At 44.9% G+C, this 24,899-nt stretch overlaps 1 protein-coding gene and 1 pseudogene across 2 annotated transcripts in view; both read right to left on the reverse strand.

Moving 5' to 3' along the window:
* The window catches only part of LOC133226928 (uncharacterized), a 194,341-nt gene extending 170,397 nt beyond the window's left edge, over positions 1–23,944 (reverse strand). Inside the window, exon 1 of one of the 2 annotated variants that reach the window (XM_061381045.1) lies at positions 23,473–23,944. The gene's annotated coding sequence lies outside the window, so the exon portion shown is untranslated. The remainder of the gene's footprint in view (positions 1–23,472) is intronic. The other variant, XM_061381042.1, reaches the window with a different exon arrangement.
* LOC133226929 (translation machinery-associated protein 7-like) lies at positions 1,349–9,925 on the reverse strand (annotated as a pseudogene).
* Positions 23,945–24,899: the final 955 nt, after the last annotated feature.

Below are 24,899 nucleotides of genomic sequence, written 5' to 3' on the forward strand. Positions count from 1 at the left end.
TGGCAGGTCCGTTTCTCACAGACCTGCTCGTGGAGCAGACAGAAAACAGCTTTCGTGTAGATCCCATGTCATTGACCCCTTCTCTCACCGCTACAATCCCCAGAAAGCACTGATTATCAGCTGAATTCTTCATTTACAAAAGAAAAAAAGTCCTTTTGGGCTGCTCTGAAGCAAAATTTCTGCCCAGAGCTGTGCTAGTACATTCGAGCCAGGTACGTGGCAGATGGCATCTTTCCAGCCAGACTGCTAATGTCCAAAGCACTCGGTGCCCCAAAAACTTGTGTACCATTTCCCAACCAAGGAGTTTCATTCCACAGCAGAATGATTAGGAAAACTTTCAATCCACTGTTTTGTAACAAGATATGCAAGCATTGAATTTTAACAGAACAGCAATATTTGTTTCAGTTAAGTTAATATTTTAAATTGTGGAGCCAAAGACTCCTGAGCTTTTGAAGGTGTCTTAAACGAAGTGCTAAATGATTATTTTTAACTTGGAGAGTGGGTGTCATTCTAAGGGGTCGTCTTTTCTTTACCTCTGACTCATATCAAGTAAAACAAAGTTCAAGTGTCTGTTGGAGACAATACACGTGACCTCAGGAGACAGGGATTTGGAGATCAGCTAACATTTCTTAAGTTCTGGTGCTTGGAACGGAGAAGGCAATGGCACCCCACTCCAGTACTCTTGCCTGGAAAATCCCAGGGACGGGGGAGCCTGGTGGGCTGCCATCTATGGGGTTGCACAGAGTCAGACACGACTGAAGTGACTTAGCAGCAGCAGTGCTTTGAAGGAAAGTTATGACCAACCTAGATAGCATATTCAAAAGCAGAGACATAACTTTGCCAACTAAGGTCTGTTTAGTCAAGGCTACAGTTTTTCCAGTGGTCATGTATGGATGTGAGAGTCGGACTGTGAAGAAGGCTGAGCACCAAAGAATTGATGCTTTTGAACTGTGGTGTTGGAGAAGACTCTCGAGAGTCCCTTGGACTGCAAGGAGATCCAACCAGTCCATCCTAAAGGAGACCAGTCCTGGGTGTTCACTGGAAGGACTGATGCTGAAGCTGAAACTCTAGTACTTTGGCCACCTCATGCAAAGAGTTGACTCATTGGAAAAGACCCTGATGCTGGGAGGGATTGGGGGTAGGAGGAGAAGGGGACGACAGAGGATGAGATGGCTGGATGGCATCACCAACTCAATGGACGTGAGTTTGGGTAAACTCTGGGAGTTGGTGATGGTCAGGGAGGCCTGGCGTGCTGCGATTCATGGGGTCGCAAAGAGTCGGACACGACTAAGCTGAACTGAACTGAGTGCCAAGCCTAGTACATCCTCCAGCTCACAGAAGCCTCACAATACCCCTGGGGTGGTGGGATATGGTCACTCACTAGAGAATGAGAACATAAAGGCTCAGGTGGCCATAGGGGTGTCCAGAGTCACTGAGGTAACAAGCATGAGTTAGGAGTCCAGATTCAGGCCTTTCAGACCCCTCAGTCCAGGTTCATCCCACACAAGCTGATCCTATAAAGGATCTTCGATCCTCAAATATAATAATTAATATTTATTGAGCACTATGTACTAAGAGCTTTATATGTGCTAGGTCGCTTCAGTCATGTCCCACTCTGTACGACCCCATGGACTATAGCCCTCCAGGCTCCTCTGTCCACGGGATTCTCCAGGCAAGAACACTGGACTGGATTGCCCTTCCCTTCTCCAAGAACTTTACATGCACCTCATTTAATCCTCATCCAATGTCACATTGTTCCTTCCCATATTACAGATTAAAAAAATAATGCTTAGAAAGGATAAGTGACATACTCATGGTCAGAGAAAATTCATCTGACTGAAGGGTCCTTAGCACTCTGCTACATCTCCCTGAAAGGCAAACTGAGCCACAATCATAATATAATATTGCAAATCCACTATTCTTTTTCTTTGGGCTGTGCCACAGGATCCTAGGTCTCTAACCAGGGATTAAACCTGTGCCCCCTGCAATGGAAACGTGGAGTTTTAACCACTGGACCACCAGGGAAGTCCCTATATTTCCATTTTTTTTTAAAAACTGGGCCATATTCATGACTTTATAGAAGGCACCATACTCTGAAGTCCTGAGTTCCCACTGATCTGTAAATACTGCTGACCGACTGCTGGGTAGGTGCAAACTGACTTCACACCATCTAAGGGCACAAATAACTAGAACTCTAAGACCTTCAGCAGAGAACATCCAACACACACACTGCTCATAAGAACACAAGTGAAAATGGGTTCAATTGAATGATTCTTCATAAGGGGGAGGAATAGTAAGAAAGGAACTGGCCAGAGTTTATCACAAAAAGCCAAGCTCAGAAGATACGATTGAAATAAAATTTCTAACTGCATGCATCCTCCCTATGCCAAATGCTGACTTTCCCTCCTCCATGCTGGGGCGATGAGGTCAGTGGATCTTGTTTCTGCTCCACTGACTTTTCCACATGCAACCTGATAGCTTCTGGAAACAAACCAATGATTACAGATCATTAAAGTATGTCATTTTAATTAAAGGAGGGTGCTACATGGAGCAGGGAAGGGCAGTAACCCAGGTAGCAGCCAACCCAAGTACCAGGTAAGAATCCACTCTCCATGGTCTGGCTCACCAATCCCTTATGCTTCTGCCTCCACATCACAGCCTGACTGGGCCCAATGCTGCTTTGAGCCCTTATGAAACTGGGTCAACCCATCAAGTACCTCACATGTGGCATTTTCCAGATATGCCTTGAGCGGCAAGAAGTTGGTGCATTAAAGCAGTAATCACTGTAAGTGCTAAAAGAGAGGCTTGAAATTTAATAGGGTTTTGAAAAAGAAAAAAGAATAAAAGTCTAGACTGCCAAAAAATAAACGGGCATTGCTGTAAAATTGTGTTGCACAGCGAGAATACAAATATTATTCATGTTAAGGAAAGGGTTGACCTAAGATGTGATTTATAGGCACTTCAAATGCAGTACAGGAAGTAAACGGAAAAATTAGGGTGTGAGGTCACCGAGTAGGCAAGAGTCAACTTAAGGGTAAAGTTAAAAACTTTAGGAAGGGAGCACACAGTTCAGCTTGCCATATAAATTAAGATCTGCCCTCACTTTGAAAAAATGGAAAAAAATTAAATATTAACATACATATGTTACAAAAGGCATTTTCTGCTCTACATACAGGAAAATAGATAAATTGTTATAGGATGAAAAATGTCAATGGGATGTTTCATAAAGAAAACAGAGAGGAAGTTGATGCAATCCAAAAATCAACTGCGTTATCAGTCAGTAATGTAAACGAACCACAGTTACAAGTTAACGGGCTGCAGAGGCACTGTCCTGAGCAAGAACAAGGAATCCAAACCAAGTTTTGTTTTCAGGGATGTGTCATTTCATTTTTTATTAAAATAGCCTAAATTGGTATGGACAGTTCCCTAACTTGTTAAATGCCAGGAAAGGGTGACTGAAGCAGAAAGAGGTTTCAATTGTCAAGTTCCAGGCGCTCCGATCTCTGGCCATTCTATCTAAAATACCCTTAGCATGTTAACATTAAATGTTGCCTTTCTTCCTGTTTCTCCGGAGAATTGAAATGTATCCCAAAGACCCACTAGAGGGCAGAGCTTTGTGAGGTTCTGAAATTAGTTAACTGCGCAACCAGCCCAGTTTCTGGGAGACTAGAAGGGGGTAATCACAAGAATGGTCGTGACCGCACTTTTGGAAAGCTTGTGACTGTGTCCCCTGGGCCAAAGTCCACATAAAACAAGGCAGGCAAGAGACCCCTGAAGGGCCCTGAATCCCTCCTGATGGAGGGAAACCAGGGAGATGGAAGTGAAGTGAAGTAAAGTCGCTCAGTCGTGTCCGTCTCTTTGCAACCCCATGGACTGTAGCCTACCAGGCTTCTCAGTCTATGGGATTTTCCAGGCAAGAGTACTGGAGTGGGGTGCCATTTCCTTCTCCAGGGGATCTTCCCGACCCAGGAATTGAACCCCTGTCTCCCGCATTGCGGGCAGACGCTTTACCCTCTGAGCCACCAGGGAAACTTGATGGAAGGAAACCAGGGGTTGGGCGGGAGCTCAATGACTGCCTGACACAGGGCAGGCCAGAAGGGGGCGCTGCAGGCAGAAGGGGATCAATACACCACGGAGGCTCAGACACTGAAGACGCCCCGGCTTCCTCCGGTGCTGGGGAATAACACAGGTGGGCAGGGGCTGCCCCACCGAGCACTCCACTCACGCGCCTGGGACTGCTTTTCACAGCAGCCCTTCCCCGCCTTGAGCAAGGCCTTGCTGTTCATTTTACTGTCATTTTATCTGCATATAAAAACACTGGGTGAGAAAAGCCAGGGTATCAGGGAAATCCACTCCCCGCCTAACGCCGCCCATATTTTCAGCCCTCACCACAAACTCTCACTGGCCTCTGTTGGGCTGTAAGCCTGGAGCCGCCAGAGTCAAGGCTGGAGGCCGCATCCTGAGGGCGGCTGTGATACAGGGAAAACGGTGCCTTTTGGAGAAATCTGAGTGGGCAGCTCTCAATCAGTCCTCGTCTGCCACGGATGGCTCCCACAGAGTCCCACAAAACCCAGAGGTCACTCTGGCCCCTACAAGGCATTCTCACGCTGGAAGACAAGGAAATATGTTCCCGGGACTCCAAGTCCCTTTGCTGCCTGGGGACCTGAACACAGGGTGAGAGCTAATTCCCAGTGATCATTGGCCACCCCCACAGTCAGGGTCCTCATTAACCCATGCCCTCCTAGCGTATCTATCAGAGAGAAATCTGATCTCAGCTAAGGGTGTGGGAAGGGGCAATGGGAATTTTCTTTGTCTTTCAAACTCCGCATTAGAGTCCCATACCAGGTATAATTAAAATTTTCATACCCGCAGCCTCTGTCCAACTGCTGTAAGCCTTAGTTTCCCAATTTATTAAAAGGTAAGAATAAGATTAACTATGTCATGGGATCTCCAAGAGGCCAGAATGTGGTCATGCGGTAATCCTTGCAAAGCCGAAAGTGCCGCTTTACTTTTTGGTCAGCCTCTAATTGCAGGGCTCTGTCTGCCCATCATCTCATGGGATGGTCTGCTTTTCCACCAGAAACTGTGAGGTCAAGGAGGGTGACCCTAACCTAAACAAGTCTATTTCTGCCCATCACCTGGGAAGGACTCCAAATTAATCTTGTGACCTCATAAATAGATGCCTGGTTTCATCCGTAAAATAATACAAAATTTTACCTTCGTTTCCTTAGGGATCCCAGGACAATCCATGGTTCAAAACTCTTCCTAGGACTGCATCTGCTGCTTCATCAGCCATGTCTTATACACAGCTGGCCCATCTTAAGCTTGTGGACACTTAAGAGCCCTACATCTTTTCACAGGGGCTAATCTTAAAGCAGGCCTCCACTGCCTCGAAATGAAAATGTGCCCTGCATTTAGAACTGTATATTATTCTTCTTGCAGGTTTCAGAGCATGTTTGAGCCTGTTTGGGTCACTCTGAATCTCCAGTTGAGTCTGAGTCTCTCCCAGGTTTAAGTCAAATCTCTAGATTGCAGGGAGAGGGGGATGTCCAGGGTGAACTACATGCAGTTAACAAACAATATCTTTTCATGGTCAGATCACAAAGGAAGAGGGGTACTTATCTAAAGCTAAATCCCAAGGGGTGGAGTGCACTGAAGGATGACAGGAGTCTCCACCTGCAAAGCGCAGTGTCAAGGTGAAAGAGATCATGTGGGTGAGACATTCGCACAGGAGCTGGCATATGGTAACTACTGGTGTTATTGCTTTTATTATTATTAATGTACAGTTTCATCAATTTAGGGCCTCGTTTTCTCCTGTTGTTCAGCTTTGACCGTATGTTCACACCCAAACCCAAGCATGGTGTGGTACAGTGGGACAAACACAGGTTCAGAAGCCCACGACCTTGGGCAACTTACTTAATGTCTCTCAGTTTCCTCATGGAGAACAGGCAAGTACTAACAGCATCTCTAGAACTGGTGTGAATAGTAAAGATATGATTATGTATTTGCATAAGTACCTAACAAAATGGACACTGGCTGAGTAACAGTTATCACTGATGAAAACAGGTACTTGGGTAACTTGTTAATTGTCTTAGAAGAGGAAAGACACTTCAGAGAAAATGGCATCGTGTGTAAGGCTACACTAGGGTTCTAGAATTACCAGCGGATTGCAATAAGTAATTTAGGCAGGGTCTTCTGCTTTCTAGCCACTATACCCGCACCCACCCCCAAGACACACACACACCTGGAGAAAACTCTAAGAGTTTCCCATCAGACTGGAACAAAACTTGAAACCCATCCAGTGCTGCTTCTAAAGGCACCTGGATGAACCTGGGCAAATCAGTGAGACTATCAAAAATCTCCATCAGTAGAGAAGGTGTAAAGATCCAATGAGAAAATACATGTAGCAAATGATTTACAAATTCAAAAGTATAATTATAACAATCCTTCCTCTATTGCCCTGATGCCTCAGTGGTAAAGAATCTGCCTGCAATTCAGGAGACCCAAGAGACGCGAGTTCAATCCCTGAGTCAGGAAGATCCCGTGGAGGAGGAGATGACAACCCACTCCAGTAGTCTTGCCTGGAGAATTCCATGGACAGAGGAGCCTGGTGGGCTACAGTCCATGAGGTTGCGAAGAGTCAGACATGACTAAGCTTGGTAAGCACACAGCACTCCTCCACTGCACACATTAAAGCAGTCCCCAGTGAAAGGACCATTTAGGGTGTTTTGCAAAGTGACAGAGTCTGGTGAGGAAACTGAAATAAACATTCTTTAAAAACTGGTGTGTCACTCAGCATCATCTAACTGAAACCTAGATTTAATGACTGATGACCAAAGCGTGTCAGAGCTCAAAATTTTATACCATTTTCCTCTGTGCTGCTTGTAACAGGCTTTAGCACCAAACCTTGCCTAACCCTGATTGCTTTGGGTGCTGCTGTTGTTCCTGTTTTTGTTTTAAGCGCAGTTCTCCATGGGGATTGCCCAAGAGGGAGTGAGCCGTGGCAGCCCCGTGGGTAGTGCTCACCAGTCACAGGTTCAGTCCCAGGGAGCGGATGCAACAGGCTGGGTCACCCCAGGGCAGGGACGGTGGAGGAGTATATATATGACCCAGGTTACTAGAACTGGATAAACACACCACTGGCGCTCAGACCTGATGGCTAAATCAGAGCAAAGAGGGTTTCAGTAAGAGCCCAGGGTAAGATTCAGTTTATTTAAAATTTCCTCCCAGGGCCATCCTTATAATAACCCGGGCAGTGGTTTCTGTAAAAGCCAGATTAGATCGTCCTGCCCTGCCTTTTAGAAGTTTCCACAACAGATGGAGGGACACGGCCTAGAGGAAACCCCAACTCACATCCGTCTGCATTCATTATTGGCCCTGTTCTGGAAATGCTATATGTTATCTTGAGCCTGTTTGTTTTTATCTGTCAGAGTGGTTTATTGTTAGGGAAATGTGGTGTCAGCTGTCTCTTCCCCACCATCAAAGCCGCTTCATTAAAGTTAATAGTGTTTGACTTACAGAGATCTCTTACCGAGGTAACCCAAGAAAGCCCCTGCTGGCTGTTATTTTTCCGGCAGTAAAGGCACCAAATGGATGCAATAACTGCATTAATCTTTTAGGAAGAAGAAGAAGAAAACCGTGCAGCATGACTCTTGTCTAGTAGCTGCTTAGTAAATGCACCTCGAATTTGCAAGGCTAACTTTACCCCTCAGTTCGGGACAGGGTGTCAAAACTAGACAACCTTTGTCCTGGCTCTGCCATTCAGGGCTCTGTGGGCTGTGGCTTGTCACTTCCACAGTCTGAGCTTCAGTTTACTCATCTCAGAAATGGATTTCAAGGAAGCCCTTCTTTCTCTAACTGGGGAATTCTTTGGACAAAAGTACTCTTATAACGAAAACTGACCTTGAAAGCAGATAAAAGCAATATATTTTCTACCTTGAGGTTAGGAGAGAGACCAGAGGACGTACCTTCTCAGCATCTTTACCCTCCTCCATACCCTCTCCCACCTAAAGCCATCCTCACCCCTCCCGAGAGGGTCCTGGTAACCTCCATGGGCTCCCACTCCCACTCAGGACTTCCTGGAACATCATTTGAAACTACTGGCCTAGGAGTCTTATCTTTAAGATCTTTTCTGCTCTGACTCTGGATTCTGTGATTAAGTAATTGAAATCAAACCACATGAGGACCGTTTCTAATTAGTGTAATAACTTTATAGAAGACGCTCTGCTCAGTGCCAGACAAACATGAAACAGTTTAGGCTTTGCTTTGTTTTCTGTCTTCTAATCACTGCTGCCAAATCTCCCTTCTCAACCGGAGTAGTGGATCTCAAGCAAGTTCCACCACCTCTGCGTTCCTGTCACCGAGTGCTAGTTAGTTCAGCTTGAAATGTCAAACTGACTCAGCTGGAATCTCATCACCTCCCTCCCCTACAGGGCAGGCTGAGGCTGGAAGCGTGACTCTTCAGAATGCTTCCTCACCCAGTGGGCATCCTCACAGGTAGGAAAACCAGCAAGAGAGCCAAACGCCACAGCCCTCAGCACAGTGCGCACTTGACCAAGACAAACTGGGGCATCCTCACCCCCTCAGTCCCCCATCAGCGCCCTGCCTGCCTTGCCTCTCCAGCCCTCTGCTCTGCTCCAGAGCAAGATCAAGCAGATGTCCAGGAGGAAAACCTAAAGCCAGTTTTCCCTTCTTGCAAACAAGAAGGAATTTCCCCCTTCACTAAATTTGTTGAAGGAAGTCTGTCTCTCCCTCTCGGAAAGAAGAGAAAATCACGAACTTTGTTCTTCCAAAAGGCTGCAATCAGAAAGACTCTCGCCCTCTCTCTCTTCCCCTACAACTTCCATAAAAGGCCTTGAGGATGAGACAGGAGACTGGGTCAGTGAGTGAAGGTAGAGGACCAAATAGGCTGCCCCAAAGTGGGGGATAAAGGGAGGCAAGGAATGGAGATGGGAAAGGGAGGGGCCACAGCTCTCACTGACTTAATTTAAAATCTGCATTTTCAACTAGGGCTCTAGTTGCCAAGTCCAATACCATAGGGGGTGGGGGAGAAAAACTTCCAGCAAACACCCTGCACACATGTAATACTAGGATGTCTACCAGATTATGTTTGTGTTTATTCATGTGGCTTGAACTTGGATGGGTACCAGAAGGTGCACATGTGTAAAACTCTAAAGAATCCCAAGCCACACATTTAGTTTTATTTTTTTGACCCAAGTCTCTGATGGAGAAAATAAAATGAGCGAAAAAAACCCATTCATTCAGCACTGTCTATAGAACCTTTCCTTAACACCAGGCACTTGAGCAAGGCAATGACAAATAAAGCATGCTCTCTGTCTGGCCGTGGGTATTCAAAAACCACAGAAATAATTCCATTTGTATAAAACTTTAGCATTACTTTTCAAGAAGCCTTTTATACACAATAGTTCATTAGGATCCTCACAGTCATCGGATGGTTATGGCAGACATAATCACTATTTTACACCTGAAAAATCAGAAGTATGGCAAGCTTAAATGACTTGTCTGGTCCCGCAGATAGCTGAGTACAGGGCAGGAATTAAATTTTTTTTTTTTTTTTTTACAAAAGTTTATTCTTAAATGTACAATAGGTTCCAAGACAACACTTCATTCTAGCTATAGGTGGCAACGTATATTATGGCAGGGAATCCAGGTGTTTAAACAGGACTGGAACTAAGGGTCATCGTTGCCTCAGGCACAAGGAACAGCTTGCTTTTTGCCAGATTTCTTAATTCCACCGGTGGCCGGGGGGCCTTTCCCCGCAGCCTTTGCCTTGAGTTTCTTCTGCTCCTCCTTCCGCTTCTGCTCGAATGCCTTATCTTCCTTGTTCGTCTCCTTGGCTTGCTTCTTGGGATGCTTCAGCGGCTTCTTCTAGCCACCTTCGCGGCCCGACATGGCGCCTGCCGCCCCTTCCCCAGACCCTGCCACCAGAAGCAGAGGAATTAAAATTTAAATCATCTGACTTCTGGTTGCAGGCTCTTTCTGTTTGATCAAACTGCAATCGAATGTCTCCTGTGATTTCCTTCCAGCTGCCATTACAATGTATAGCCCAGACTTTCAAGGATCTTTTCAGTTTCAAATATTCCATTCCTTTGTCTACCAAATTTTGCTTGTCAGACCGCTTGAACTAGTTCTGAAAATACAGTCACGTGTACCAGCGTTTAGGTTTGAAAAATATAACTCTTTTTTAGTTGAAATGGATTGAAGTTAGATTTAGACTTTATAATGTTAAGACTAGGCAAGAGTCACAATTTTTCAATCAAACCATCCTTTGGTGTAGAAAATTATTTCACTACACACATTATTTAAGCTATTCTGAAACCTACTCTGACGTTCTTTTTATTAATCTTTTTCCTGTTTCGAATCCTTCCATCAGGCATTTCTGTCAAGCTTCTGAAGGGTCCCATATGCACACTTGCAGTGCAGAAATGTGTTCTTTTTTGGTTCATTGGAATCCTTCAGAATGTCTGGCACCAAAACATATTGGCTTTAATTAAAAGGCTATGATTTCTTTGAATTCCCATTAAGCTAGTGAGAAAAAAAATCTGCATTTAAAAAATACAGTTAACACATTAAGACACAGTTGTACTGAAAAATGGCTCATGTTTTAAAAACTACTTAAGCAGATGAAACTAAGCTGCCTGTAATAAAAATACGCTCATTTTTAGTAAAATCCTTCACTTCTAAATAGAGGGGTTAACTTAGTACATATGTGCCCAATTAGCCATAAAAACTCAACTAGACATGAACCATGCAATCCACCGATTCGCCCTTGACTTTAAAACATAGATTCCATTAACAGGAATGTAATTTAAATGGTTAAAAAGTGATAAAGTACGTAACTATAATCGGATAGGGTTTGGAATACGATACTGCTGTATACCGATGACAAATCAGGTTTGGATTATGACTCCAGCAAAGTCTGAAATAGCTCAAGCCTGATAATTAGTGATCCACAAATTCAAGAATTGCCTTATATTATGTTATATATTGTACTCACTCACACCTCTTTGCCCATGAGCAGAAGCACATTCTCAAACATTCAAAAAAAGGGCCATGTCAATCTTTTAAAATTCTAGGACCTGAATGCCCTAGAAACCCGACTCAGTTTTCTCTATTCAACTTATCTTTAAAACATGGTATAACTCAAGGCAGTTGCTCAAGAAAATATTTAAGAGCGCCCATGAAGTACAGTAAAAGTGCTGCACTCAACATACCTGCAAATTTGGAAAACTCAGCAGTGGCCACAGGACTGGAAAAGGTCAGTTTTCATTCCAGTCCCAAAGAAAGGCAATGCCAAAGAATGCTCAAACTACCGCACAATTACACTCATCTCACACGCTAGCAAAGTAATGCTCAAAATTCAAATTGCCAACATCCGGTGGATCACTGAAAAAGCAAGGGAGTTCCAGAAAAACATCTACTTCTGCTTTATTGACTATGCCAAAGCTGTGTGGATCGCAATAAACTGTGGAAAATTCTTAAAGCGATGAGAATACCAGACCATCTTACCTGCCTCCTGAGAAATTTATATGCAGGTCAAGAAGCAACAGTTAGAACTGGACATGCAACAACAGACTGGTTCCAAATAGGAAAAGGAGTACGTCAAGGCTGTATATTGTCACCCTGCTTATTTAACTTATATGCAGAGTACATCATGAGAAATGCTGGACTGGATGAAGCACAAGCTGGGATCAAGATTGCTGGGAGAAATATCAATAACCTCAGATACACAGATGACACCACCCTTATGGCAGAAAGTGAAGAAGAACTAAAGAGCCTCTTGATGAAAGTGAAAGAGGAGAGTAAAAAAGTTGGCTTAAAGCTCAACATTCAGAAAACAAAGATCATGGCCTTTGGTCCCATCACTTCATGGTAAATAGATGGGAAAACAATGGAAACAGTTACAAACTTTATTTTCTTGGGCTCCAAAATCACTGCAGTTGGTGACTGCAGCCATGAAATTAAAAGATACTTGCTCCTTGGAAGAAAAGCTATGTCCAATCTAGACGGCATATTAAAAAGCAGAAACATTACTTTGCCAACAAAGGTCCATCTAGTCAAAGCTTTGGTTTTTCTAGCAGTCATGTATGGATGAGAGTTGGACTGTGAAGAAAGCTGAGCACCAAAGAATTGACACCTTTGAACTGTGGTGTTGGAGAAGACCCTTGAGAGTCCCTTGGACTGCAAGGAGATCCAACCAGTCCATCCTAAAGGAAATCAGTCCTGAATATTCATTGGAAGGACTGATGCTGAAGCTGAAACTCCAATACTTTGGCCACCTGATACAAAGAACTGACTTACTGGAAAACACCCTGATGCTGGGAAAGATTGAAGGCAGGAAGAGAAAGGGAAGACAGAGGATGAGATGGTTGGGTGTCATCACTGATTCAATGAACATGAGTTTGAGCAAGCTCTGGGAGTTGATGATGGACAAAGAAGCCTGGCGTGCTGCAGTCCATGGGGTCACAAAGAGTCAGACACAACTGAGTGCCTGAACTAAAGTGATGAAGTACAGAGATGTTCACTGGTTACTGGAAAAATGCACAAGGAACATCAAAATAACCACTTCTCTCCAGGGCTTCCCTGGTGGCTCAGTGATAAAGAATCCACCTGCCAATGCAAGAGACACAGGTTCGATCCCTGACCCGCAAGATCCCACATACCATGGAGCAACTAAACTCCTTTGCTACAACTATTGAGCCTGTGCTCTAGAGCCCTGGAACCACAACTATTGAAGGCCAGGCGCCCTAAGCCCATTCTCGGAACAAGAGAAGCCACCACAATGAGAAGCCCACGTACCGCAACGAGAGGGTAGCCCCTGCTCACCGCAACTAGAGAAAAGCCCGCACAGCAAGAGAGATCCAGCACAGCCAAAAACAAAGTAAATAAATAAATCAACAACAACAACAAATCACTTCTCTCTATAGCAGACTCCATAGGGATATGCCCACATGGGCACAGGAAAGTCAGTGATAAGAAAGACCTGGAAGGAAGATGTCTCATCCATTTATCATTATTTTTATAAGAGGTAAATGTGAGCTTATGCATCTTACTCATTATCGTGAAATAACACCCTAAACATTTATGGGATGGGGCTTCCCAGGTGGCGCAGTGATAAAGAATCCGCCTGCCAATGCAGGAGACAGAAGTCACAAGGGTTCGATCCCTGGGTTGGGAAGATCCCCTGGAGGAGGAAATGGTAACCCATTCCAGTATTCTTGCCTGGAAAATTCCATGGACAGAGGAACCTGGCGGGCTACAGTCCATGGGGTTGCAAAGAGTCAGACACAACTGAGCAGTTTAGCACAATGACAACATTTATGGGATAGGCTTGAACCCATCAAGAAGAATCAGATGGCTCACCAATGAATTAGTGACCTCACTCTGAGAATCACTGCTCTAGGTATGAATAATATTAAAGGCAGGGTTTCTTTTATAAGTGTTTATAAATGTAATTAAAATGAATTATATTGGAAGACACACTAAATTCTAATCATCATGATTAACTGTCTCATCTTTTTAAGTGGCCACAGAACAGTGTGCTGCCGTCCTCTAGATCATGTAATTCCAGGTAGCTCCCATCCTCAGACTCCACTCCTCAGGTCTAATCCAAATCCCGTTTGTTTAGGCTCAGCAGATCCCTCTGGTTTTATATTCTTTAGGGAAAAAAATATCTTGTGACACCATTCTCCAAATACTATGCCACTTCGCAAACTTAGAGAATGACTAGGAATAGTGTGCCCTACTAGAGGACCTGAGCCCTGCCAAAATTACCAGAGGAGAGGCTGAATCAAGTGGTCTACCTGGTGTCCTGAAGAGAAGCAGTTTCTTGGGGGAGAGGGAGGAAATTGGCATGTGAACGCTGATGAATCAATCTGTTTAGTTCATGTAGAAATAAACCCACTGGGTATGAAGACCTCCATTCAAAGTTCACCAAATGTTACTGTGCTGCTTTATATTAAAAGTAAAAATGTCAAACTCTAGAAAGACATTCTATCATTGCTGGCTTTCTAACCAAGCTCAGATTCATTCCCTCCTCTCCATTTTTTGCTGCACCTCTTCAGAGTGGTATTGTATCTTGCCTGGACCATTGCAGTAGCCTCTAAACTGTCCCCTCTGCCCCGAGTCTCTCATTTTTCACACCGCTGAAAAGTTAATCTTCCCAAAGTCCAGCTCTGATAAAATTACTACCCTGATCAAAAAACTTGAATCATTGCTTCCCATTGCCTGTCAACAGAATTAAGATCACATTCCTTAGTCTGGGATTCAAGGCACTTGCCCCTTTCCAGTGTCACTTCCTACATCACTCCAAGCAATCTGCAAGGCCCACCCCTCTCAGTACAGACTCCCTGCTCAGCACAGACTCCCTGCAGTTCCCCCACCTGGAGTACTGTCCCCTGCCCTCATTACATCTCCTCTTCAACCCTCTAAGACAAGATTCGATCCATGCTTAAAGGCTTAGAAGAGAAATTCCATCTTTTCTATAAAAAGTGCAAAGAGCAGTTCCTGGTTCATAAGCACTCAATAAATATTATCTGTTATCATTGTTGTTACTGCCATGAAGTCGTTAATCTTCAAAGATGGAACCAACCCCTTCCTCTTATGGGAATTTTAATTTTAGCTCTCTTAAGATACACATAATTACATGTTATTCCCTTTCATAGTTATTTAACTATATAGTTCATCTTCTCTTAACAGACTGTAAGCTCCTTAAAAAGATGTGATTTCATTCATTTGTGTGTCCTCTGCGTCAGAATACAAGGCCTTAAACAGATTTGAAGAAAATGTTAAGTACTGCTCTAAGCCACAAGGGGGCATGGTCGAGCTACTCTTAACAGTGGAATCAGACTACAATCAGTAATATTGTCTTTAGAAGTGAAAGGTTTTTCTCCCTTGAAAGTTTATTTGTAAATCTGTTTAAAATAAATATATATGCATTATGTGTGATTACAACTCTATTCATGTTGACATGGAAAGACAGGTGCAATATAGTGAATTTTAAAAAGGAATAAGCAAAATAGAATTTATATGGTCTGGTTTTTATAAAAATCTATTTGGGCTTCCCAGGTGGAGCTAATGATAAAAAACTTGCCTGCCAGTGCAGGAGATGGAAGAGACACGGGTTTGATCCCCAGGTTGGGAAGATCCCCCGGAGGAGGGCATGGCAACCCACTCCAGTATTCTTGCCTGGAGAATCCCATGGACAGAGGAGCCTGGCAGGCTACCATTCATGGGGTCACAAAGAAATCAGACATGACAGAAGCGACTTCGCATGCATGCAGCACATTCTTAAACATTCATGGGAAAAGTAAAAGTCTGGAAGAATATGCACCATGATGTTATGACCTGTTATCTATAGCAGGGGATGGGGGAAAAGAGGGTAGTAATATGCAGGATTTTATTTTTACTTAGTACTTTTTTGGATTTTTAAAATAATCAATACATATTAATTTTATAATTGAAAAATAAACCTATTTACTTTAGAAAAATATGCAAAGTGTTTCTCTCTCTTTTCATCTCATCTCCATGTTTGATGTATTTGAAAGTAAATACACAACTTTGAGAATTTTCTTATGTACTAAAGCAAAGATTTTCAAAATCTCTTGATATGTTGTGCCAGGGGTATCTCAGTAATTTTTCATGACACCCCTGAAATGAAAGAAATACCTAACAGTTAACACTTGTTAAGTCGTTGAGTTCAAACAACTTACTAGTTCAGTTCAGTTCAGTCGCTCAGTCGTGTCCGACTCTTTGCGACCCCATGAATCACAGCACACCAGGCCTCCCTGTCCATCACCAACTCCCCGAGTTCACTCAGACTCACGTAGTTATGCCCTAGTAATTTAATAGCCATTTAAAAGAATAATACGGATAGACTGAAAAAACTTAATTTCCTTCTCATATGATCACAATCACTTATTCATGGACTGTGTACACCTACTGCACACTGTACAACTTCTTAAACATTGGAATTGGATTGGACACTGCTCCCCTCATTTCCTACTCCACGCTGGTTCCACCTAATGACCGACTTTACCACTGCAGCCACCAAAAACCCAGCTCCGCAGATATATCATTAAAGGAATGCAGCACAATCTAACGCGGAAACTACGAACACCTCGAGCTAGTGGTTCTTGAGCATCGCACAGTATAGCTCTGTTTTCCTTAAAAATTTATAGTATCTCATAGCACCCTGCAAGTGCACTGCAGCACCTCAAAACACCGAAGGGCACAATTTGGCAATCAGTAGATTCACAAGATAAAGCTGGTTGTTTTCTGTGAGGCTGGTAAAAGGGGAAGAAACCTCATTAAATTTTCCTTGAAACTATTCCAACCTAATAGCTCAGTCAAAATTACTTTGTTTTCTCTGAACCAAAGTCTTCTGGGAAGGAGAAAAGGATGGTGTGGGAAGCTGAGCTGACCTCCAGGCTCAGAGTTTCCACCTGTCCCCACTCCACCAAGTTCAGTTCAGTCACTCACTTGTGTCCCACTCTTTGCGACACCACGGACTGCAGCACCCCAGGCTTCCCTGTCCATCAACTCCTGAAGCTTGTTCAAACTCATGTCCATCGAGTTGGTGATGCCATCCAACCATCTTATCCTCTGCCGTTCCCCCTCCTCCTGCCTTCAATCTTGCCCAGCACTTCCAATGATTCCGTTCTTTGCATCAGCAGGTCAAAGTATTAGAGCTCCTGCTTCAGCATCAGTCCTTCCAATGAATATTCAGGACTGATTTCCTTTATGATTGACTGGTTTGATCTCCTTGCAGTCCAAGGAACTCTCAAGAGACTTCTCCAACATCACAATTTAAAAGCTTCATTCCACGGAAGTCCTCTTCTAATCTCTTCTCTCCAACTCAAAACTGAGTCCCAAGAGCAGCCACCAAAGCAGCATGTCCCTGGGAAACACCCAAATTCTTCTCCATGTTTTTCTGAGCCTGGATCTCCAAATATCCTACTGACTTTTCCATCTCTCTACCCAACTGTTTTGAGGCTTTGCAAAGATCTAAGGAGAACTTCTAATGAGCCAGCCCTGGTCCCTTCCAAATCAAAAAGGACTTTCCCCTGCCAGGAATCACCAGTTAGGTCCTGGGACCAAGCCCTCCAATCAAGTTCAGAACAGCTGCTATCCAAATCCACTTGAAATGGGGACATAGAAGAATTTCTTCTCTAAAGTTGAATGAATCCAGTTTCACATCTTGATTTAATGAGATGATTGGTGATTTTCTATTATCAACTCAAATATAATTAAAACGAACCCCAAAGTCTTCGTCCACTTGTGCGGAAGGAAGCTCTGTGCAGGGACTGCTTAAAGAACTTAATATTACAGGTAGGTGGAAACCACCCAAATATCCATATAGAACAACAAATGTGGCATATACATACAATGGAGTACTATTCAGTCTAAAAAGGAAGGAAGTACAGACCAGGCTACAACACGAATGGACCTTGAAAACATTATGCTAAGTGAAATAAGCTAGACACAAAAGGACAATTATTGTATGATTCTACTTACATGATGTCCCTTGAGATTACATTCATTGAAAATGGAATGGCAGTTGCCAAGGGCTAGGGTGGGGAGTGAGAATGGGGAGTTATTGTTTAGTGGGTATGGAGTTTCAGTTTGGGAAGATGAAAAAGTTCTGGAGTTGGATAATAGTGATGGTTGTTGAACAATGTAAATGCCCTTAATGCCACTGAATTGTACATTTTAAAATATGTTTAAAATTAGCTTTTTAAAAATCATGGAGATGATTTTTATGGTAAGGGGAGCCTTTGATTTAACTGGAACCATGTCCCTGGGTTGGGAAGATCCACTGGAGAAGGAAATGGCAACCCACTCCAGTATTCTTGCCTGGGAAATCTCATGGACAGAGCAGTCTGGCGGGCTATAGTTCATGGGGTCGCAAAGAGTCAGATACAACTGAGTGACTAAGCACAGGCTTCCCAGGGGGCTCAGTGGTAAAGAAACTTCCTGGCAATGCAGAAGTCACAGGAAATGAGGGTTCAATCCCTAGGTTAGCAAGATCCCCTGGAGGAGGAAATGGCAACCCAGTCTAGTATACTTGCCAGAAAAATCCCTTGGACAGAGGGATCTGGCTGGTTACAGTCCTTGGCGTCGCCAAGAGTCGGACACGACTGAACGACTGTGCACACAGGCACACTGATGTCCCTGTCACATGGAGAGCTTGCAGCAAACCGAGAGATGAGTCCATTTGGATGACTTGGTGTTAAACAAACACATACATGAAGTTTCAAAACCCTGTTCTAAAGAAAACAGTGTCTAAATAAGTGGACGAATAATAGAAACAGGGCTTCCACCTCTTCTAGCCATCAGAAGGAAGAGTAAAGTATTCCTAAGGAAATTCAAAATCTCCCCCAAGTTTCCCAGCCCGTCAGGAACAAGTGTGAAATTCTCACTTATCTTCCATTTAAAGTTTGATACTGCACTTTCCCTTTGCTATAAATCCGAGGCGTGATGAAGTAGTGTCTAGAATAGCAGCCTGAAGAGAGGGGCAAGTGCTCACTGACCTGGGCCCCAAAACCCCGTGACTTGGGCCCCAAAACCCCGTGACCTGGGCCCCAAAATCCCATGACATGGGCCCCAAAACCCCGTGTCCTGGGTGTGAGGTGGCCTGGGCGCTGTGGCCTGGCCGTGCTGTGGGACTGGTGTTAAAGGTCCACAGAGCTCTGTTTGCTCTTTCTTGCAGGCCTGGCCTCCTGATGCATTTCCAAACTCTGTTTGGAGGAAAGGGGCTTTTTGGGGTCAGCTGGGGAAATGCTACACGATACATTCTGTAAAGGCTCAGAGAAGTCCTGCAGAATAGAAATTTCAACTCCAGCTTTCTCACATCCTCCCCAAATGATCATTTAAAAATGTCCCTAGCTCTTCCTCTTCTCTATTTGTCACTGGTCTCCAATATCAAATATTCAGTTTTTTTTTTTTTTAGTTTCTCCTTTGGCCAACATATACCATCAGTCCTCAAACTAGAAATTTGGCTCCAGCCACACCTCTCCCATCAAAACTTCTTTTTTTCCTATACTTCCTGCCATCATGCTAGTTGAAATCCTTATGATCATCCCACTTGACTAACCCAAAAGCCTCCTCGCTGGTCTCCACATCTTATTTTCTTCCCTCTTAACAACCACCATCAGAAGAATGGTTCTAGGTCAGGTCAAAGTGCTGGGCATGTCACAACTACACTTAGGAACCCTCAATGGCTCCCCAGTGCCAACTGGCTAAGGAAGGCCAGACCCCTCAGCGAGGTCCTCTGTGCTTTTCACTCCAAGCTGTCCTCCTGGTCTCATCTCCCACACAACATTCTAGTCAACTCAACTATTTGCAGGCCTCAGGATTTCTTACCAGCCCCCTATTTGCGCTCTTCAATGAACTCTGAAGTCCAGCTCAGATACTAGAATCACTGTGAAATCACGGATCTTTTCTTTGCATTCTTCCAAACACTTTACTTGTTGGAATCTCATAATACAATCGGCTTTGATTAGTGTCACATTTCAAAACCATCAATAGTATATCCACATGTTACACACTGAAGGACTACAAATGACTTTGAATATCAAACTGTCTTATTCATCTCTGTATTTTCCCTAAGTGCCTAACACAAGGCTTTATACATAAAAACATTTAATAAATGTTGAATGCCCTGTTTCACACTATCAAATTCTTAAATCTCTATTATAGTCTTAAGCCAGCAATAGTCAATATTCTTTTTCCTGCATCCTGGACCTTTCTTCTGCTGAAATCTTAGATGGAATCCAAATATATTTTTTATGGAAAGATTTCATATGTGTTTTTAGATAAAGAGTAAATAAAACACATATAAGTGGCATCTCATTTTATATGCATTTATTTTAAATTAAAATGGACAGCATTTTAGCATTTCTCATTATTAAGTGTACTGAGAATAGTAGGCAGTTTTGATGAACATAAAATTTGAAGTAGAGGGTTTGCAATCAGTCATTTCTGGATCCAGCTTATTTCTGTATTTTGACTTGGTTTCATACAGTTGAGACTATCCCAAGTCACATAGACAAGTCATAGTGTGCAATTCTATGCTAGTGGATCATTGATAGGGTAAATAATTTCATTTTTAAAGTGCAAATACAACTCGTTATATCAGCAACACATTAAAAAAGCCATTCACAGCAGTTAAGAACACAGACTCTGATGTAAAACCAAGATATCCTGTTTATCCATGCAGACCTTAAGCAACTTATCTGGCCTCAGTTGCCACATCTGTAAACCAGAAATAAAAATGATTCTTCCCTCATAAGGTTGTGCAAAAAGACGATGGGTCACACAAATCAATGCTTCAATGGTCCTGTCTGTTAAAACGTAGTCTATAAGAGAATCAGAGTGTGCAATCTTAATGTTTTATCATATATAGAGCAGTTACTAAGATATTTATAAGATGTACAAAAAATAGCAACATCACAAAACCCACAGACCCACCCAGGTTAAGAAAGAGAAAGATGACAGTTACTTTTGAAATGTCCAGCGTGCCCTTCCCACACCTTTTCTTCCCTACGAGGTAACTGTTACCTTTCCCACATTGTTCGGTTTTTGTTTTTTCATTTTTAGCACTTACCCTGGCCCTAGTATATGCCAGCGGAGAAGGCAATGGCACCCCACTCCAGTACTCTTGCCTGGAAAAATCCCATGGACGGAGGAGCCTGGTAGGCTACGGTCCATGGGGTTGCGAAGAATCAGGACACCACTGAGCGACTTCACTTTCACTTTTCACTTTCATGCATTAGAGAAGGAAATGGCAGCCCACTCCAGTGTTCTTGCCTGGAGAATCCCAGGGACAGGGGAGCCTGGTGGGCTGCCAACTATGGGGTCACACAGAGTCGGACACGACTGAAGCAACTTAGCAGTATATGCCAGGCTTTAGGTACTTTCCAAAATTTACTCCAATTTAACCATCATAAGCACTCAATGAAGTAGATAACATTTTCCTTCTTAAATGTGAGGACTGTGGGCCACAGAGATGCCAAGGGGCAGTCTGCAAGTGGAGGCACCAGGATTTGAACCAGGAAGAGAGGGCTGCTGCTTCCTTGGTTTTAAGGGCTTTCCTGGTGGGTCAGGTGGTAAAGACTCTGCCTGCAATACAGGAGACCTGGGTTCGATTCCTGGGTAGGGAAGATACCCTGGAGCAGGAAATGGCAACCCACTCCAATATTCTTGCCTGGAGAATCCTATGGACAGAGGAGCCTGGTGCGCTACAGTCCATGGGGTCACAAAGATCTGCACACGAGCAACTAACACAATCCCTTCTTTCTAGTGGGCCACCAGAGTCCCTGTCCACCGACACAGCCAGGCTTGAAACACAATTTGAAGCTCACTCTCATGCTGCATACTTGAATGAACATTTATTAGAAACATACACCACCTGCCGAACATCACGCTGGGTACCACAGAGCTGAAGTAAAAGCTGCTTCTCTGAGTGCAACTGCAGTTCCCCCGGTTCCTCCCTGCGCTGCGGTCCTAACCCCACCCCTCAACGTGCAGGGCCACCTGACAGACCCTGGGAGCCCAGAGTGGCCTTGAAGAAAGGCCAGCAGACCCAGACACTCCACCGTGGTGTTGCCCAGGGTGGTTCTCAACAACAATCAATCCCCAAGGAACCACGGGAAATTCCAAACTTTTCTGCCCCCACTCCCAGCCTCTTCCTCATCAAGGCTTCCTCCGAGAAGTGAACCACGTAGGAATCCTCAGGAATCCACAGCCTTTGCCAGCAAGAGGCCAGGCGCGGCTTCGTAAGTGACCCACCCCACAAGGAAAGGCCTGGACTTGAGCACATGTCACTCCCCTAATTACTCCCTGTGCTGGGAGTCCAACAATAACAGCGCATCTTTCACGGGCACCTCCCACCGTGAACTTGGGAACCTCACATGCAGCCAAGCGCTAGGAAGTGCTAAAAAGGTCAGGGGCTGTGAGTGGCCAGCAGTCCCAGGCCTCTGGGGGAGAATCCCACTCGCTCTCTAGTCCAAAATCTGGGCCCCCCAAAAACTGCCTGAGCCCCAGCTCCTCCAGGGCCTACTTCCTGAGACTGGGAGGGTCACCATGGGTGGGGCCCTTAGAAGAGCCAGTGGGTCACACAGCATCTGCACCCAAGCTACCCAGGGGAAAAGGAGGTGGGGAGTGGGTAAGGGGGCCAGGAAATGTTTCCAGGATCACATTCACTTAGCAAACGCTCCCAAGGCAAATGCCCTTTAATGTTCTTTAAAGTCTAGTACAAGGTAGAGTTGAGTTCTTTAGAGTGCAAAGATCAAAGTGCTATATTGGAAAATTTGTTCTTGGCTTTAGATGCAAAAAGAATGTGTGTGAATATATATTTACATGTCTCACAGGGTCTTTAAAGAAAGCCTTTCATGTCCTTTATCCTTTAAACTTTTATAACATAGGTTGAAAGTGTGATACAATCTTTAACTTCTCATATATTGAGAGATCTTTTTCTCAGAACTAATGAAGACTTCTGTTTTCTTAGGATGTAATTAACCTCCCTGTTCTAGAATTTGAAATAAGAATGCCCTGTACTTCTAAATGCAACTATGTAAAAAGTATGTGCGCACATGGACCTAGGCAGTGGGAGATATAGGACAGGGGTAAGGTTGTTTTCAATATTGTTGTTAAAACATTTCAATGTTGTTGTTAAAACTGGGGAGAAAAGAATACATTGTGCACCACTGTGCGATCTTCTTGTCCTCGATGTTAATAAATGTGTTTTTCACTGTTGTTTATATTCCATTTCTAACATCACTACCATCTTACATCTGCTCCAAGCCGCAAAGTTGAAAAGTGCACGAGGTCTTAACCAACCCTTGTGCACCGAGTGCGCCTGCTCACGTATGATCCATGTGCACCCTTCTTTCTCACTCTAGACAGAATTTCTTGGGGAGCCCTCAGAGCCTCCCCGCCCCAGCCATATTTCTCCCTAGGCTCTTATTAAAACCAGGTGCGCGGGAGGCGGGCCTTTTTGGACAGAAAAGCCTTCTCTGGGCCCAAAGCTCCCCCTTCCGGTGTGTTTTCTAGCGGGAACTCCGAGCTGAGCAAAGAGAAAGCAGGCAGCTGGTCTGGCCGGGCAAGCGGGGGTGACCTTGTCGAGACGGCCACGCGGCTCTGGCTGTGCAAGGGCAAGGTGCACAAGGGCAGAGAGTGAGGCTGGGGGCGGGGAGGGGGGTAAACAGCCGGTGGCTCGAGTCATTCCCACTCCGTGCAACGCAGGAGCGGGGACCGCGGGCTCCCAGGCCTGGCGGAAGAAGAGCGGAGAGAAGCCGCACCGACCCCGTGCATTTGAACTTGAAACCCGGGCTGGCGGCGGACTCGGGCCAGACCGCCGCAGGAGCCGCGGAGACCCCGACTCTCCCTCCCGGGGCTCGCCCGCAGCCCCGCGCCTGCTTCCAGAGCGTCCGCCGGATGCGCAGCGCTTACCCTCGGTGGCCGGTGTCGCTCGAGTCTCCTGAGACCGGGACGGCCCTTGTGGGGACCGGTTGTGAGTGACGCGGTGACCCGGGCCGCGGAGCACACAGCGCGTCCGCCCAGGCCGCCGCAACCCGGCGCCGGAGAGCCCGAGCTTCCGGGGGCGCGGGGCTGCCCGGCGCGGGGTCGCTGTGCGGTTCTCTGCTCGCGACTCTTGACCCGAGATACTAGGGAGCCCAGCAAGGGGCTTAGCCTGAGAGCTTCGCCCCGCAACCTAAAGCTCCAATCCGGCCCAGCCTCTGAGAGGGCGTTGGCTACTTAGTTGGGTCAAAGATTGGCGTGCTGGCGCTTTGATCCGACTCTAAGAGTGTTCAGAGTAGGAGACAGGCCTCAGGAGAAAGAGGAGCATTGTCAGGTCGCGAAAAGTTAAGGTGCAGAGAGGAACAGAGACCCCAAAAAATGTATTTCCGATTTCTGAGTGGTTATTTCCTATTCCTTGGACCAAACATCAAACCGGCCTGTTTTCTCATTTTCTCTAACTTCTGTTTTTTAAAGCCCAGTTACCAGGGTCTTGATAGCCTTTCAGCCTGACAGCCTTACTTTCTAAGGGACTGCATGCATTTTAAGTGACCTCAGGAAACAAACAGCCAAACAGACAAGGTTAGAAAACCCAGCCCACCCCAAATGTTTGCCTAACACACTGGGCTCTGTAAAAATCACTCCAAAGTGGATCACTCCAGCGCATCTTCTGGCCTTGGTGCCCTGTTGGATGGGAAAAAGTGTTCTCAGCCTTAACCCCAAGATCCTGTGACAATTAACAAGTAAACTTCAGAGAAGTTTCCAGATTAAAGCTACTCTAATGATTTCTGGCAAAATACTGCCTACACCAGTTTCTCAAATTTTGGTCCACAGACCACCTCCATTAGACTCCTGGGGGAATCCTTGTTGTATGTTCAGGATTTAGAGCTTAGAGTTTACACTGTAGCTGACAAGTTAGATTAAGAGCGATGAGCCCAGAAATTTGCATTTTTAACAAGCTTGGCTTGTGAAATGTCTGCTCACTATAATTTGAGAACTACTAGACTTGGCTCGCGGAGAAGGCAATGGCAAGCCACTCTAGTACTCTTGCCTAGAAAATCCCATGGATGGAGGAGCCTGGTAGGCTGTGGTCCATGGGGTCACTACCAGTCGGACGCGACTTCACTTTCACTTTTCACTTTCACACAGTGGAGAAGGCAATGGCAACCCACTCCACTGTTCTTGCCTGGAGAATCCCAGGGATGGCAGAGCCTGGTGGGCTGCCATCTGTGGGGTCGCACAGAGTCGGACACGACTGAAGCGACTTAGCAGCAGCAGCAGCAAAATGGTGCTTGTATTCCCGTCTGGAACCCTCCCTCTCAACAGCATTAAGCATTCTTTTTTCCCCGAGTGTAGACTAT

The sequence above is a fragment of the Bos javanicus genome, chromosome 15, assembly GCF_032452875.1.
Source record: "Bos javanicus breed banteng chromosome 15, ARS-OSU_banteng_1.0, whole genome shotgun sequence".
Taxonomy (NCBI): Eukaryota; Metazoa; Chordata; class Mammalia; order Artiodactyla; family Bovidae; genus Bos; species Bos javanicus.